This window comes from Oncorhynchus masou, chromosome 18 (assembly GCF_036934945.1).
Source record: "Oncorhynchus masou masou isolate Uvic2021 chromosome 18, UVic_Omas_1.1, whole genome shotgun sequence".
Lineage (NCBI taxonomy): Eukaryota > Metazoa > Chordata > Actinopteri > Salmoniformes > Salmonidae > Oncorhynchus > Oncorhynchus masou.
Genome location: NC_088229.1, coordinates 41615023 through 41630156, shown reverse-complemented (window position 1 = coordinate 41630156; position 15134 = coordinate 41615023). Strand labels below are relative to the sequence as shown.

Below are 15134 nucleotides of genomic sequence, written 5' to 3'. Positions count from 1 at the left end.
TAGTAGAAGCTTTTTCAATCACTCCATTCAGTGCTGTGGCCACCCTTTCCTGCTGTGTTCTCGTCATTTGTGCCTGTGTGTATTATTATGTGGCTAGGTGAACCTAGTTGGTCCTCAGACAGAAGGTCTCAGGCGCACTGGGTGTTTGGACACCAGAGTTTAGACACACTGTGTTCGGGAAAAAGTTTATTTTCTTGTATATATTTCCCATTTGAGTCCAGAAGGAGAACAATCTGTGTCTTGTGTATGTCCTCGGTGGGTGTGGGGAGGGGGGGGGGGGGTTGTCAGGAGGGCTGACAGGTGGGGTGCTCAGAGGGGGTGAGATCCCCTGGGCTTGGGGTTCTTCATTTGTCTGTCCCGCTGTGATGTCGACATGGTTAGGGTCTGGGGTGGACTGTTCTCCTGTGGTGTCGAGACTTTTGTTGGGAGCTGAGGTGGGCTGTTCTGCTGGCTTCTCTGCGGGGGTGGCCACCTCTCTAGTGGGTTGTTCTCTGCCACACTCCATCCCCCTTCTACCTCTCCTCCAGGAGTCTGACCCTCTCCTCTAGTGCTCTGTTCTTCTCCTGCTCCTGCTTTTTCTCCTGTTGAAGTTGTCTCACCATAGTCCAGAGTGCAGATATGTCTCTCTCCACCTCCAGCTCTCCGGGTCTTTTTAAGGAGGTGTTGTTGTGCTGGACTGTTATCTGGGTCTGTGCTGCCTGGAGTGTAATCACCTGCTGTTCCAGCTCCACCTGCCTTACCTCCAGCTGGGCAAATGTATCCTTAAGAGGGAGTGTAGTAGTATGTGCAGGGAGGTTGACTTTCCGCTTGGGGTTGCTCGTCTGTGGGGTTAAATAATGAAGAGGTCTGGTCTGACCCGCTCGGGGTGGGGGTATCTTTTTCAAGGGAGAGCTTCTCCTGCTGAGCTAATTCTTTGATTATGTGAAAGTCCAGCTGAAACTGTTTGGGGTTGCCCTGTACCAATACTGTTCGACTTATAGAGATTTATATTAGCTGACTCAGAGTCCTCGTTGTCTAATATCCTGAGTTTCCACCCCTTGTTAACCTGTCTGGGAACAGGGTTCCCGCTAGCGGAACCCCTCGCCAACAGCCAATGAAATTGCAGGGCGCCAAATACAAATCAACAGAAATCTCATAAATTACATTTCTCAAACATACAAGTATTAGGCACCATTTTAAAGATAAAATTCTCGTTAATCCAGCCACAGTGTCTGATTTCAAAAATGTTTTACAGCGAAAGCTCCACAAACGATTATGTTAGGTCACCACCATGTCACAGAAAACCCCAGCCATTTAAAAAAAAAAAAAGCAGAAATAGAGATCAAATTAATCACTAACCTTTGATGATCTTCATCAGGTGGCACTCATAGGACTTCATGTTACACAATACATGTATGTTTTGTTCGATAAAGTGCATATTTATATCCAAAAATCTCATTTTACATTCGCGTGTTATGTTCAGTAGTTCCAAAACATGTGGTGATTTTGCAGAGAGCCACATCAATTTACAGAAATACTCATTATAAATGTTGATGAAAATACAAGTGTTATGCATGGAACTTTCGATAAACTTCTCCTAAACTTCTTTTTACGGAAAAAGCATACCATTAAATAATCTGAGTACGGAGCTCAGAGCCCAAACCAGCCAAAATAAATATCCACCATGTTGCGCAGTCAACATTAGTCAGAAATAGCATTATAAATATTCACTTTGATGATCTTCATCAGAATGCACTCCCAGGAATCCCAGTTCCACAATAAATGTTTGACAATAAATGTTAGATTTGTTCGATAAAGTTCATAATTTATGTTCATATACTACCTTTTGTTAGGGCGTTTGGTAAACAAACGCGGACGAAAATTCCAAAAAGTTATATTACTGGCCGTAGAAACATATCAAACGATGTATAGAATCAATCTTTAGGATGTTTTTTTCATAAATGTTCAATAATGTTCCAACCGGAGAATTCCATTGTCTGTAGAAAAGCATTGGAACAGGAGCTACCTCTCATGTGAATGCGCGAGTGACTGAGCTCGTGGCTGCTGGCAGACCTCTGACTCATTCCCCTCTCATTCAGCCCCCCTTCATAGTAGAAGCATCAAACAACGTTCTAAAGACGGTTGACATCTAGTGGAAGCCTTAGGAAGTACAACATAACCAATATCCCACTGTATCGTCAATAGGGGCTGAGTTGAAAAACTACAAACCTTAGATTTTCCACTTCCTGTTTGGATTTTTTCTCAGGTTTTTGCCTGCCATATGAGTTCTGTTATACTCACAGACATCATTCAAACAGTTTTACAAACGTCAGAGTGTTTTCTATCCAATACTACTAATATATACATAATTTGCATATATTAAAATCTGGGACTAAGTAGGAGGCAGTTTACTCTGGGCGTGCTTCATCCAAAACTGAAAATGCTGCCCCCTATCCCAATGAAGTTAACACCCCCCCTCTTAACAGAGGGGTAGTGTGCTAATATAGCACTGTGCCATGCCAGGGGATGGTCTGTGTGGAAGATGAGGTTGCTGATGTTCCCATTTTTATAATAGTCAGCAAAAAGTGTCTCTTTATTTTCCATAAGGAGCTTCATTGTGTGCTCTTTTCGTGTCTTATCATACTTTACATACACAGGGTACTGTATTTTAATTATCTCTGAACAGCAGGAGGCAGCTTCTAAGGCCTCTCCATTTGGTTGGAGCAGACTGTTTGACTCTCCTGCCATTGTTGGGCTAAAGGTCTTTGACACCACTCACTTGACATGTCAGTGCTAATTGAGGTTGTATGAAGCTTGGCAGCCTTAATTTAGCATTCAGTCCTTATAAAGTAATGTAATGTATTTATCTTCTTGCCTTTTGGAAATAAAATATAGCTTCAGACTAAACATGACTCACTCAGTTCCAGGTATAAAGGTGTTTTCAGGTTTCTGTTGTTTTCCAGAGCATTTGCTGTACAGCTTTGGAATAATCATCTTTGGTAGTTATAAGCCCTTTAGATGATTCTGTAATTCCGTACAAAATCAGGTTGTAGGTTTTGAGTTTTGATTTGGAGTGAATGTTATGCTGTACAAGGTAGCCTCCTGTATATGTCCCTGACAAAAAATCTAAGTTTATCTAACTCTAAATCTTTTTTTAAGAACATGAAAAATGCAGGGGTTCATCTGCTCATGACCTCTCTCTCTCTCAATTTCAATATATGGGGCTTTATTGGCATAGGAAACAAATGTTTACATTGCCAAAGCAAGTGAAGTAGATCATAAACAAAAGTGAAATAAACAATAAAAAATTAACAGTAAACACCACACTCTCAAAAGTTCCAAAATAACTCACCCTCTTCCATCTCCCGCCTCTCCCTTTTCTCCCCCCCCCCCCATCTTTCCTCAGTCTATAACAGTGCAGGCGTTGACACTAGCAGCTCTGTGCACATTTACACACATGCTCAGCACATGGCTGGCCTCAGCTTTGGCTCAGTGTAGTTCTATTGTTGCTCTACTCTACACACACTGGATCAGTTTGGACCACAGTCCGTGGATTCAGCAACTCTAGTGCCAGTTGAACTCCAGTTGGCCCATTCTAGGGAAGGTTGAACTCCAGTTGGCCCATTCTAGGGAAGGTTGAACTCCGGTTGGCCCATTCTAGGGAAGGTGGGTGGTAAACTAGCTAATCGGATTGTAGATTAGCTCAACGACTTACTTATCCCGTTGTGTATGGTGAACTTTTGTGTAGGATGACAACAGTTATGTCTGACTAAAAAACTACTCAGTTCTGCGAGAGAGTTCCTACCACCAAACTGTTTCATCATTACGTAGGACTTAGAAACTTTGAGTCTTCCCTGTGTGTGTGTGTGTGTGTGTGTGTGTGTGTGTGTGTGTGTGTGTAAACTTGACTGTTGAGTTAAGGTTAGGGATGTTGGAGTTGCAGTAGGTACTGTAGGTTCTTGGAAGGGATGACTCATGCGAACGCCTATTTCCTTATTTTTTGAATATGTAAATGGGGGTTTGGTGGCAGCCACAGTAGACACACCCTGGGCTGCTGCCTGCTAGCAGAGTTATTTCTGATCTCAGGACGGCAGTGAGGAGTGATCTTAACCAGGTCCTAGATCAGATTTTACGGCATGGCAATGATAGTCAGAGAAGTTCACAAAGGGCATTTCCATGTAAAAGGACCCATGAGCACCAACATGTGATTGAAAGCTGAATCTATATTTTTTTAGAAAATAAGGCATAGAAAAATGTTTCAACCATTTTATATCCTAAATATTGGGAATAAGCAAATGCTTTGCTTTCTGGTCAAACAGATGGAAAAGGAATCTTAGAAAATTATTCCAGAAAAAAGACTTAAAAGGTATTGGCGGTATAATGGCCTTACTGAAGTGCTCAGAGACTTTCAACATGGCACCGTCATAGGATGCCACCTTTCCAACAAGTCAGTTCGTCAAATTTCTGCCCTGCTCGAGCTGCCCCAGTGCTGTTATTGTGAAGTGGAAACGTCTAGGAGCAACAACGACTCAGCTGCGACATGGTAGGTCACACAAGCTCACAGATGGGATCACAGAGTGCTGAACCGAGTAGCTCGTAAAAATATTGCCTGTCAGGTGGCAAAACACTCACTACCGAGTTCCAAACTTCTTCTGGAAGCAACATCAGCACAAGAACTGTTCGTCAGGAGCTTCATGAAATGGGTTTCCATGGTCGAGCAGTCGCATACAAGCCTAAGGTCAAATCAAAATCAAATCAAATTTTATTTGTCACATACACATGGTTAGCAGATGTTAATGCGAGTGTAGCGAAATGCTTGTGCTTCTAGTTCCGACAATGCAGTAATAACCAACAAGTAATCTAACTAACAATTCCTAAACTACTGTCTTATACACAGTGTAAGGGGATAAAGAATATGTACAGAAGGATATATGAATGAGTGATGGTACAGAGCAGCATAGGCAAGATACAGTAGATGGTATCGAGTACAGTATATACATATGAGATGAGTATGTAAACAAAGTGGCATATTTAAAGTGGCTAGTGATACATGTATTACATAAGGATGCAGTCCTCGATGATATAGAGTACAGTATATACGTATGCATATGAGAAGAATAATGTAGGGTAAGTGACATTATATAAGGTAGCATTGTTTAAAGTGGCTAGTGATATATTTACATCATTTCCCATCAATTCCCATTATTAAAGTGGTTGGAGTTGAGTCAGTGTCAGTGTGTTGGCAGCAGCCACTCAATGTTAGTGGTGGCTGTTTAACAGTCTGATGGCCTTGAGATAGAAGCTGTTTTTCAGTCTCTCGGTCCCAGCTTTGATGCACCTGTACTGACCTTGCCTTCTGGATGATAGCGGGGTGAACAGGCAGTGGCTCGGGTGGTTGATGTCCTTGATGATCTTTATGGCCTTCCTGTAACATCGGGTGGTGTAGGTGTCTTGGAGGGCAGGTAGTTTGCCCCGGTGATGCGTTGTGCAGACCTCACTACCCTCTGGAGAGCCTTACGGTTGAGGGCGGAGCAGTTGCCGTACCAGGCGGTGATACAGCCCGCCAGGATGCTCTCGATTGTGCATCTGTAGAAGTTTGTGAGTGCTTTTGGTGACAAGCCGAATTTCTTCAGCCTCCTGAGGTTGAAGAGGCGCTGCTGCGCCTTCTTCACGATGCTGTCTGTGTGAGTGGACCAATTCAGTTTGTCTGTGATGTGTATGCTGAGGAACTTAAAACTTGCTACTCTCTCCACTACTGTTCCATCGATGTAGATAGGGGGGTGTTCCCTCTGCTGTTTCCTGAAGTCCACAATCATCTCCTTAGTTTTGTTGACGTTGAGTGTGAGGTTATTTTCCTGACACCACACTCCGAGGGCCATCACCTCCTCCCTGTAGGCCGTCTCGTCGTTGTTGGTAATCAAGCCTACCACTGTTGTGTCGTCCACAAACTTGATGATTGAGTTGGAGGCGTGCGTGGCCACGCAGTCGTGGGTGAACAGGGAGTACAGGAGAGGGCTCAGAACGCACCCTTGTGGGGCCCCAGTGTTGAGGATCAGCGGGAAGGAGATGTTGTTACCTACCCTCACCACCTGGGGGCGGCCCGTCAGGAAGTCCAGTACCCAGTTGCACAGGGCGGGGTCGAGACCCAGGGTCTCGAGCTTGATGACGAGCTTGGAGGGTACTATGGTGTTGAATGCCAAGCTGTAGTCGATGAACAGCATTCTCACATAGGTATTCCTCTTGTCCAGATGGGTTAGGGCAGTGTGCAGTGTGGTTGAGATTGCATCGTCTGTGGACCTATTTGGGCGGTAAGCAAATTGGAGTGGGTCTAGGGTGTCAGGTAGGGTGGAGGTGATATGGTCCTTGACTAGTCTCTCAAAGCACTTCATGATGACGGAAGTGAGTGCTACGGGGCGGTAGTCGTTTAGCTCAGTTACCTTAGCTTTCTTGGGAACAGGAACAATGGTGGCCCTCTTGAAGAATGTGGGAACAGCAGACTGGTATAGGGATTGATTGAATATGTCCGTAAACACACCAGCCAGCTGGTCTGGGCATGCTCTGAGGGTGCAGCTGGGGATGTCGTCTGGGCCTGCAGCCTTGCGAGGGTTAACACGTTTAAATGTTTTACTCACCTCGGCTGCAGTGAAGGAGAGACCGCATGTTTCCGTTGCAGGCCGTGTCAGTGGCACTGTATTGTCCTCAAAGCGGGCAAAAAAGTTATTTAGTCTGCCTGGGAGCAAGACATCCTGGTCCGTGACTGGGCTGGATTTCTTGCTGTAGTCCGTGATTGACTGTAGACCCTGCCACATGCCTCTTGTGTCTGAGCCGTTGAATTGAGATTCTACTTTGTCTCTGTACTGACGCTTAGCTTGTTTGATAGCCTTACGGAGGGAATAGCTGCACTGTTTGTATTCAGTCATGTTACCAGACACCTGATTGAAAGCAGTGGTTCGCGCTTTCAGTTTCACGCGAATGCTGCCATCAATCCACGGTTTCTGGTTAGGGAATGTTTTAATTGTTGCTATGGGAACGACATCTTCAACGCACGTTCTAATGAACTCGCACACCGAATCAGCGTATTCGTCAATGTTGTTATCTGACGCAATACGAAACATGTCCCAGTCCACGTGATGGAAGCAGTCTTGGAGTGTGGAGTCAGCTTGGTCAGACCAGCGTTGGACAGACCTCAGCGTGGGAGCTTTTTAAAAATTTTTTGTCTGTAGGCGGTTATCAGCAAAATGGAGTCGTGGTCAGCTTTTCCGAAAGGGGGGAGGGGCAGGGCCTTATATGCATCGCGGAAGTTAGAGTAACAGTGATCCAAGGTTTTTCCACCCCTGGTTGCGCAATCGATATGCTGATAAAATTTAGGGAGTCTTGTTTTCAGATTAGCCTTGTTAAAATCCCCAGCAACAATGAATGCAGCCTCCGGATAAATGGTTTCCAGTTTGCAAAGAGTTAAATAAAGTTCGTTCAGAGCCATCGATGTGTCTGCTTGGGGGGATATATACGGCTGTGATTATAATCGAAGAGAATTCTCTTGGTAGATAATGCGGTCTACATTTGATTGTGAGGAATTCTAAATCAGGTGAACAGAAGGATTTGAGTTCCTGTATGTTTCTTTCATCGCACCATGCCTCGTTAGCCATAAGGCATACACCCCCACCCCTCTTCTTACCAGAAAGGTGTTTGTTTGTGTCGGCGCGATGCGTGGAGAAACCCGTTGGCTGCACCGCTTCGGATAGCGTCTCTCCAGTGAGCCATGTTTCCGTGAAGCACAGAACGTTACAGTCTCTGATGTCCCTCTGGAATGCTACCCTTGCTCGGATTTCATCAACCTTGTTGTCAAGAGACTGGACATTGGCAAGAAGAATGCTATGAAGTGGGGCACAATGTGCCCGTCACCACATGCGCAATGCCAAGCGTCAACGTAAAGTGATGTAAAGCTCGCCGCCATTGGACTCTGAAGTAATGAATCACGCTTCACCATCTGGCAGTTCGATGGACAAATCTGGGTCTGGTGGATACCAGGAGAACGCTACATGCTCCAATGCATAGTGCCAACTGTAAAGTTTGGTGAAGCAGGAATAATAGTCTGGGGATGTTTTTCATGGTTCGGGTTAGGCCCCTTAGTTCCAGTGAAGGGAAATCTTAACGGTGACTGTGAGCCAGGCCTAATCACCCAACATCAGTGCCCGACCTCACTAATGCTCTTGGCTGAATGGAAGCAAGTCCCCGCATCAATGTTCCAACATCTAGTGGAAAGCCTTCCCAGAAGAGTGGAGGCTGTTATAGCAGCAAAGGGGGGGCCAACTCTATATCAATGCCCATGATTTTGGATTGAGATATTTGACAAGCAAGTGTTCACATACTTTTGGTCATGTAGTGCATCTATTTGGTATACAAATTGGTAACAGAATTTCCGCAAAATCATTAACAAAATGACTGCAATTGAATTGGCTACAGTCGGTAATCGTAGTCGTCACAAACCAGAATTGGGTCACATGCTACAGTCTTCCCCTTCCACTGGCATACTGTTATGTTCATAACTGTTTTCTTTTTCTGCGTGGTCAAAGCAAGTGTGAAAATGGTCTGGACAACCTATCTCTTTCTCTCTTTCTCTCTTTCTTTCTCTCTCTCTCTCTCTCTCTCTCTCTCTCCTCTCTCTCTCCCTCTCTCTCTCTCTCTCTCTCTCTCTCTCTCCCTCTCTCTCCAGGTAATGTCTCTCACAGCTCTTACTGACACCTACTCATAAGCCCCCGCTTTTATTCACTGTAACCAGCATCCTTACCCACTGAGCACCGACTGACACCGGGTGTCCATGGATGTTGAAAATGTGTTCAGTCCATCCTGGCCTTGATTTCAACGTCCACAGACATAGTTATTTGGTACGGTCCGGACCGGCTTTCGTTTCAACGTCCACAGACATAGTTATTTGGTACGGTCCGGACCGGCTTTCGTTTCAACTTCCACAGACATAGTTATTTGGTACGGTCCAGACCGGCTTTCGTTTCAACGTCTACAGACATAATTATTTGGTACGGTCCGGACCGGCTTTCGTTTCAACATCCACAGACATAGTTATTTGGTACGGTCCAGACCGGCTTTCGTTTCAACGTCCACAGACATAGTTATTTGGTACGGTCCGGACCGGCTTTCGTTTCAACGTTCAACGCTGTTATCTAAATGCTAATGAGCGAAAACAAACAAACAATTTGCAAAAACATGCAAATCTATCTTATAAAGTTGCCACCGAATGCCAATGTCGGTGTGTGTGGACATTTACAAGCGAAAGTGAACGAGAGAAATTGTGCACGTGAACAAAGCTGTGATGCATGCTTTTCTGAAGGAAGAGCAGCACGTGTACACAGAGCAGAACGGAGTAGAAACAAAAACGCTAGTAGGAAGCACAGGGGAAAAATGGCTGCTGTACAGACAACTCATCCACAGCTCTGGATCAAACAAGTTATCAAACATTTTAGCAGTGAATTGCACACAAGTGTAACTTCATTACCTCATGTGTGCTGCACCACGGAGACTCGCCAATAGATATAGAACGCTATGGACTCACCAGCTCCCGTCGTCTCCTGTTGTGCTGTTTACAAACAAACACATAACTGACTCAACTGTTCTGGGGAACTACGGTAAGCTTCATATCGTAAAATAATGTGACCGGTGAATTTTAAGAACGCTTTATCTCCTAACATATTATTAGGAGATAGTTGACTGCAGGTAACAACTTAAAAAGTAGCTACAATACGTAAAGTATTCAGACCCCTTTACCTTTTCCACATGTTGTTACATTACCTTATTCTATAATGGATTAAATAAAAAAATCCTCATCAGTCTACACACAATACCACATAATGACAAATCAAAAACAGGCATGTCAGAACAAAAACCAAGCCAGGAGGTCAAAGGAATTGTCCGTAGAGACGGGATTGTGTCGAGGCACAGATCTGGGGAAGGGTACCAAAACATTTCTGCAGCATTGAAGGTCCCCAAGTGCACAGTGGCCTCCATCATTCTTAAATGGAAGAAGGTTGGAACCACCAACACTCTTCTTAGAGCTAGTTGACTGGCCAAACTGAGCAATCGGGGGAGAAGATGGGCCTTGGTCAGGGAAGGTGACCAATTACCCAATGTTCACTCTGACAGAGCTCTAGAGTTTCTCTATGGAGATGGGAGAACAATCCTCTCGGCAGCACTCCACCAATCAGGCCTACCACTCTATGGTAGAGTGGCCAGATGGAATCAACTCTTCAGTAAAAGGCACATGATAGCCTGCTTGGAGTTTGCCAAAATGCACCTAAAGACTCTCAGACCATGAGAAACAAGATTCTCTAGTCTTATGAAACCAAGATTGAACTCTTTGGCCTGAATGCCAAGTGTCAGGTCTGGAGGAAACCTGGCACCATCCCTACGGTGAAGCATGATGGTGGTAGCATCCCATTTAGCGCGCTTTTGTCCAAAGGGGATGTTTTTGCATATGGGTGGCCCCAGTGGGAAACAGGGACTGGGAGACCAGTCAGGATCGAGGCAAAGATGAACGGAGCAAAGTACAGAGAGATCCTTGATGAAAACCTGCTCCAGAGCACTCAGGACCTCAGACATGGGCGAAGGTTAACCTTCCAACAGGACAACGACCCTAAGCACACAGCCAAGACACCGCAGTAGTGGCTTCGGGACAAGTCTCTGAATGCCCTTGAATGGCCTAGACAGAGCCTGGAGACCTGAAAATGGCTGTGTAGCAATGCTCCCCATCCAACCTGACAGAGCTTGAGAAGATCTGCAGAGAATAATGGGAGAAACTCCCCAAATACAGGTGTCCCAAGCTTGTAGAGTCATACCCAAGATGACTCAAGGCTGTAATCGCTGCCAAAGATGCTTCAAAATGTGGAAAAAGTCGAGGGGTCTGAATACTTTCCGAATGCACTGTATATTCTGTATACTGCCCAAGCCAAACGTCTATGATTGGTTCAGATTTGGTCCCATTCGGACCAACCAAATTTGGTATTGTTTTGGGGGGCGGGGCTCATTAAATTAGCCCGTGTGTCAAATAATACCCAACTATGCAAAGGAGCTATTAGGATACATCACCATGAAGGGAATGATATTCATATCTAGAATTATGCATTTCTGTGTAGTACAGATCAGCGACCCATGATGATATTCCGTTACTGGGTGTAAATCCACTTACTTTAGTTCAATGACCAATAAAGTAAATGTGTTTTTGTAAAATGTTCCGTGTAAATTGTTAAAATGAGTCATTGTGCATAGAGTTGTATGGTTTGTAGCACTTTTGGAATCAATGGTTTTTGTTTGGCATACATTTGAAAGTGAAAAATCGGAGTCTCATGCACAAATCTGTTACCGTGGAATTGCCCATAAGGCACATACAGATCTGAGACCAGTCCATTTATTTCACCCTCCTCTTTCTGTTTGTTAAGTTGTCCCTGCCTGTGGAGGTATTGTTGGTAAGAGTTGGAGCCGCGGCTCTGTCTGGTGATGGTGTTTGTTCCAAACACAAGTGTTAGTCAAGGAACGCATCCAATGAAGGCACTCACTGTGTCGCCAAATGCCCAAATGTTGCTACTCCCTTTCTGATTGGCTGGAATTAGGGACCTAGGACAGCTGAGACGGTCACCCGCGTCTCATGTCGTAAATTGAGTCAGTGATCCGTTTTTGTACAAGCTCCTTTTTTGTTGTTGTTGATGAACTTGGGGAGAATATAGATTGTATGATGGCCTTCCCCCACTCCCCCCTCTCTGGTAGCCCCTCTTTTGTGGAGCTGAGCTGGGCAGTGGATCCATTTTTATATTTAAAAAAAAAAATTATTATTAGCCTCTGTGGTGTGATTTGTTTAAGGGGAGGCCAGGTGCCAACATGTAGCTTGGCTCCTATTCTACTAGTGTGTAAGTGCCGGTTTTGTTGGAGGGGAATAGGGCTCAGCTAAAGCAGAGTCACACAGAGCGCACCCACGATTGAGGAGGACACACACACAAACACACATATAATGTAGCTTTATGTGGGCCTTACTGGGCTGTTTGCATGTGCTGGCTAACGCAGAAACAGTCTCCCTTATTCTGTGCCAGAACACACAAAGAAAAAGAGAGTCAGACAGAAGAGGGGAGGGAGGGAGAGAGGGAGGGAGAGAGAGAGAGAGAGATTCTTACTGTATGTGTGAGAGTATGTCATTGGCCATTTTTTAGTATGTCGTTTGCTCACTACACAAATGTGCTCTGCCCCAAAGCTGCAGTTGCATTGTCGTGAATGTCCGTTATGGTATGAATGTGTTTTGAATCGAGGTGTATCTGCTGGCTGCCTGCCCATATGCAACATCAGGCAGATCTCCAGGTGCAAACAGACAGACAGACAGACAGACAGACAGACAGACAGACAGACAGACAGACAGACAGACAGACAGGACGATGGACAGACGAACACATAGACTTCGCCCTGCGTTGAACTGAGGCTGATCTCCCCATTCTACCTGTGGCAGTCCTTTGCAGGGACAGACAGGCAGGCGGACCATGCTTTCCTACAGCACATGTAGCCTCCCTACCTCCATACTGTCGGACTCGCCAGTTGACTCTCCAGATTTTTCCCCCCGCAGTCCCAGTCTGAGATCCAAGTCATCTCTTTCTCCTCCTTCCCTCCTCTTCCACATTCTCTCCATTATTTAGCTGAGCCTCAGGCTGTGTTGTTGAGGCCAGACACTGATGACAGGCGGACACACCGGGTGCGCCGAGCGCAGAATGGAACTAAAGACTGTAATTATTAAGGGGAACAATCCTTTATCTGTCTTCAAATCACTTTGGACTTTAATGGTGTTTGTTTAACAAGACCAAGGTGAGACGACGTGAATAATTTAGTGATTTGTGTGGTTATATGCCGCTGAGGCGGCTTCATGCACATAAAGGGAGGGACGCGCGCACACACACGCACACCCCCAGTCTCTTTTATAGTTAAAGCACAGGCTCTTTTTGTGCAAAGTGTAATTGAGGAGCAGAGTGGGCTAAACAGAGAGCGTAGATGAGATGAGAAGAGGGGTCTGGAAAAGCCTCCGAGAGAGCGTGCCTCCGTGCCTGTAAGCTGAACACACACACACACTCTTAAGCTCGTTCTCACTGTTCTTCAAGGCCCGACATGTATACAGAAGCGACACATGCAGCTAACTACTGTAGCATTTATTGGTGCTGTTCTTTAGGGCTTTGCTAAAGCTCAGAGTTGATGCGAGTCGAGCACAATGGTGCATTAATGATCCCACTGAAGGCCTCTCTGTCCCCCTTTTTCCCCCAATGCTTAAACACTCACTGGAAGTCCGTTTTTGTGTGTGTGTGTGTGTGTGTGTGTGTGTGTGTGTGTGTGTGTGTGTGTGTGTGTGTGTGTGTGTGTGTGTGTGTGTGTGTGTGTGTGTGTGTGTGTGTGTGTGTGTGTGTGTGTGTGTGTGTGTGTGTGTGTGTGTGTGTGTGTGTGTGTGTGTGTGTGTGTGTGTGTGTGTGTGTGTGTGTGTGTGTGTGTGTGTGTGTGTGCGTGTGTGGCAGAAAATGTTTGGTCAAAAAAAGAGTTGATTCCCCTTTGGTCACGGACATGCTATAAATCCACCCTGGTTAACCAGTCCCTCTTTCTCTCACTCTATTTCTCTCTATCTCCCACCTCTCAATTAATAGGAAAAACATCGGCTGAAGGTGGGTCTTTTGTTGGTTTTGAGGATCCATACGTCACCATAACTAGAGACCCCCTGACAGCCCCCATCTGGTCCTCATCAAGCGGTGCCGCCAACGGTCAGGCTGGATGCTGTATGGCACACAGGCACGTACAGGCACACACACACACACACACACACACTGATGTACAAACCTATACATGCAGACACATGTTCTGTCTCTCTCTCTCTCTCTCTCTCTCTCTCTCTCACATGCATACACTCGTGCATTACACACTCTAAAGCACAACAAAAATCAAAATCAAATGTTATTTGTCACATGCTTCGTAGACAACAAGGTGTAGACTAAGAGTGAAATGCACACACACACGTATGCACATGCACTCACAATGCGCGTACACAGAGGAACATGAGACATCCCGGTGGCTTGGCCGTCTTGCTCGCTCACGCTGAAGGCAGGGTGTCATGGAAACGCCTACCTCTCACCATGGTTACACACTCCTTACCCCAAGAGGATAGTACTCTCTTCTTCCCGAGGCGCTTCTTCCTCTCTGTATTTCAGCCCAGGACAAGAATGAAAAGGCAACATTGTTAGGATGGCGGTCTAGTCTAAGCCAGTGGTCTGTTTGTGCGTGTTGGCTTGGTTTCACAGGCACTCGACTGCTCACCCCTCGGTCTCTCTCTAATACTTCTGTACTTGCTGTCAAAGTCATGTCACACCCCTTTTCGTGATTCAGAAGTTGTGTGTGTGTGAGCGCGTTCCCACAAAGCGTCCGACGTTTACCGAAAGCCCCAGGCTTCCTGCCTCATGTCTCCTGCTCCTCATTACCATGTGAATGATGTTTCCTGGGTGGTCATTAACAACTTGATTAATAACATATAAACATCATTTTGACAACATAACAGAATATAAAATGTCTTGCAAAAGTGCTTATTATTATTATTATTATTATTATTATTATTATTGTGTGTGTGTTTTATAGACACCAGCATAGAAGACCAGTAGACCAGTCCAGAATAGGACCATTATCTCCAAGAGAGAACTCGTCGCGTCCACTCCAGGCTCCATCACAAGGTGGGTCACTTGTCATCACACGGCTGTTGGCATGGTTACCTGTTTAGGTGGACTAGGCCTATAATCTGTTGTAGACAGAGAGTGAGAATGGAGTGGGATCTCTATTGTTGACTTTTTACTCATCTGTTATGCAGCACACCATTCTCTCTGACCCCCTTGGCCAGACCATAGAGGTTGAGCGACACAGGAGGACATGGGCATTTAGACCGATGGGCCATTACTCCAGGAGCCATTTTGGATTCGTCATATATTTGAGTTTCAAAGCGTTCTCCCCTGGGAGATGGTACAGGTTCCAGCGGAAGGAAGAAGAATTGGGTGAGCGATACAGAGGGTAGCGAGAGAGGCCGAAAGAGGGAAGGGATGAGAGAGGGAGGGCAGATTTTGTGGTAGAGAGAGGGAGGTTTGAGAGAAAGG

The 15134-nt window shown here is 45.5% G+C and overlaps 1 protein-coding gene across 1 annotated transcript in view; it reads left to right on the top strand.

Moving 5' to 3' along the window:
• The window catches only part of LOC135504635 (nuclear receptor coactivator 3-like), a 123830-nt gene that overhangs the window by 66743 nt on the left and 41953 nt on the right, over positions 1-15134 (top strand). Inside the window, 2 exon segments of the mRNA XM_064923370.1 lie at positions 13650-13791; positions 14629-14720. The gene's annotated coding sequence lies outside the window, so the exon portion shown is untranslated.